We start from the raw sequence: 3,046 nt of genomic DNA, 5'->3' as shown, positions 1-3,046 counted from the left end.
TAATCGCAAAGTACTCTCCCAAGGGCATCAATTGGAAATTTATTCCGCCCGGAGCTTCTCACATGGGTGGCTTGTGTGAGTCTGCATTGAAAAGTTTCAAATTACACTTCAAGAGCACTGCGGGAGCCCACAAGGTCTTATTTGATGAATTTACCACCCTCTTGTTAAGAATAGAAGCCGTGTTGAACTCTCGTCCTATCTCATCTTTATCCCAAGATCCCACCGAGTTTACCGCTCTGAACCCCCGCCACTTTCTCGGAGGTAGCCACCTCCTCGCTATCCCTGCAGTGGATCGCGTGGATTTATCTCTTATAAACCGATAGAACAAGGTAAAAGCTTGCATCATCAGTTCAGCAAAAGGTGGAAGGAAGACTACCTAAAGGATCTCCAGAAAAGTCAAAAGTGGAAAAATCTACAACCCGAACTAAAAGTCGGTGAGTGTGTCTGCATTCACGACGACTCACTTGCCCCGACCGAATGGCGCCTTGGACGCATCGAAAAAATTCATCCAGGACCGGACAGCCATATACGTGTTGTTGACATCCGTACTCAGACTGGCACCCTCTCACGACCACTTGTTAAGCTCTGCTTCCTCTCTCAGACTGAAAGCCCACCATCTCGGGCAACCCCGGAGAAATCTTAGCTACTCTCAAACCACCTCTGTCCACTCCTACCATATTACCGTCACTACAATGTCGTATTTCGCAACATAATGCCACCTGAAACCCCCTCCATTAGTATTTCTCTCCATTAAAATATTTGTACAAATGTACTTCCAGGTCGCTACGGATCGTGCAGCTCAACCGGTATCACGAAGACCAGTGCGGTCGGAGATCGTTGCTCCCAACCGCGCCAGTGAATCACGCAGCTTAATTGATTAACGACGGTACCGCATCTGCACATGCCAGCACGTCCTCCGAAATTGTGCTATTTTTAAAAAAATTAAACCACCCCAGAGGTGGATGCTCGCACGAGCTCACAAGTTTTGCATGAATTGCTTGGTATTGTCACACGCCACCAGCGAGTGCAGTTCGTACGATCGATGCCGGATTTGCGGAGCATGGCATCACACGCTACTCCATCGGCGGGACGCTATTCCAAGCGCACCACGCCACCCAGGCACCCCGGCCTGGAAGATCCGCCGGACCAATTCCGGCACCCCAACGCGCCGCCCAGGTACCCCGGCCTGGTCGATCAGCTATACCGCCACCCCCTGCCCACACCGGCGACCCCGTTCTTGCCCGGGCAACAACATTACCTCAGCAGCACCTAGCATCGCCCGACGCAATATTCGATGCACCGCGCAAGGGCTGCAGACCGCCAACGCCAGGGGAAAAGTGTCCCAAATCCTCGTGCGAGATGCATTGCGGACCCTTAAGGAGCTACAGGAGGCCATAGTCGCTGAACGCGCCTAGGGCGGGGACGATGGCTGAGCGACTGTCGCAGTCGTCCTCAGAAACCCATATTTTTGTTTCCAAAAAAAAATTAATTTAAATGAATTTATATTGAATTGTATGTAACTTTACTTATAAGTACTTACTCAATACGCTACATAGATACAAATATGTACGTTGAGCCCTTTATACATTATTATTTGATGTATGTCTATGATATTTAAGACTAATGAATAATTATCGTATCCATGAATTATATATATTTATATTCATTTTAGTATAACAGTTCACACTTCGCCGCGCTGGCAGACCCATACGTGAGTTGGTAGATCGGGTTTGTGTGTACATATATATATATATATATATATATATATATATATATATATATATATATATATATATATATATATGTGTGTTTTGTTGACATTTCTCTTTATATTATCATTCGAAATTTTCTCATCCCTTTGTGTGCATTAAATTGTAATAAATTTTTACAAACGTGAAGAATATCAAAATTAATATTTTTCCACTCAAATGAATGCTCAGCAACGCATAGCAAAGTTCAGAGTTTCATAAATAGATAGAAAAAGGAAAGTGCAAGCCTTCATTAATACCAAAGCATTTTGTGCAGAGGCAGAATTGAATCACTTTAAAGTGATCGCCAAAGAGTCGGTTGCCACCGCTACCGCCACCATATTCAACAACACCGCCACATCATCGCCATCGACACCGCCGTGTCCGCAGCAGCCACACCAACATACAAGAAAGAAAGTAAGGTAAACTTTTACTGCCACGCCATAAACAAAAGAAAAGACAATAGGTAGAGGCCTGTCCTGTCCGATGGAACCGCCCACCCCATTTTCTTACAAGCGTCAAAGAAACCATGAGTGCCACTAAGCTCCAATTATTTAGGAGGCACTCCCTATCTCGTCACTCTACGGTCAATTTTCATAAGTTCACGTAAGTCCGTAAAGTTAGGTTTGGGTGGACCCGCCGCCAACACAGCATCATCCTCCAATACCAATACCTACCTCCAACTCTGATTAGATCTACTCAGAGCTGGGTAGTAATGATTACATTATGTATTCAATTACCGTCGATTCCCCATTACATGTACTTGAGGAAAGTATTCAATTCCTTCTCTTCACAGCAAAGGAATTCATTACATTTCAATTCCTCCAAAAAAAAAAATACCAAAAGTAATTTCGTTTTTTGAGGCTCGAGTACAAAAAATTTTTTGTTCGTAATTGAAATATATTATTGTTCTGGCCTTGAGCTCGAATCGAACCTTGAATAATTTATCAATAGGCCGAACAAAAAACAATTGTTAATAAACCATGAGCACTTGGGAATGTCAAACAAAGTAATTGACAATAAACAAAAATCCAGCATTATCAGTGATTTGCACCAGATGTCGCAACACTGAATAAATATAGTTGGTAAAAAGGAATAGAAGTAGCAAATTTGCCAGTCAAACAAAGCACCGCTGTATAGCAAAATGGTTAGCGCAGCATGCTTAAAGCGTACTGATGATGAAGGCTTAGCACCCTTCGAAATGGATCTATCTGCGCAGCTATGGCAGGTGGTCTGAAAAATTTTCTACTTACTATTCCAAAACCAATATACAATTTTTCAAATTTCGAAAAATTAAA

The sequence above is a fragment of the Eurosta solidaginis genome, chromosome X, assembly GCF_040869045.1.
Source record: "Eurosta solidaginis isolate ZX-2024a chromosome X, ASM4086904v1, whole genome shotgun sequence".
Lineage (NCBI taxonomy): Eukaryota > Metazoa > Arthropoda > Insecta > Diptera > Tephritidae > Eurosta > Eurosta solidaginis.
Note: the sequence above shows the minus strand (reverse complement) of the source record.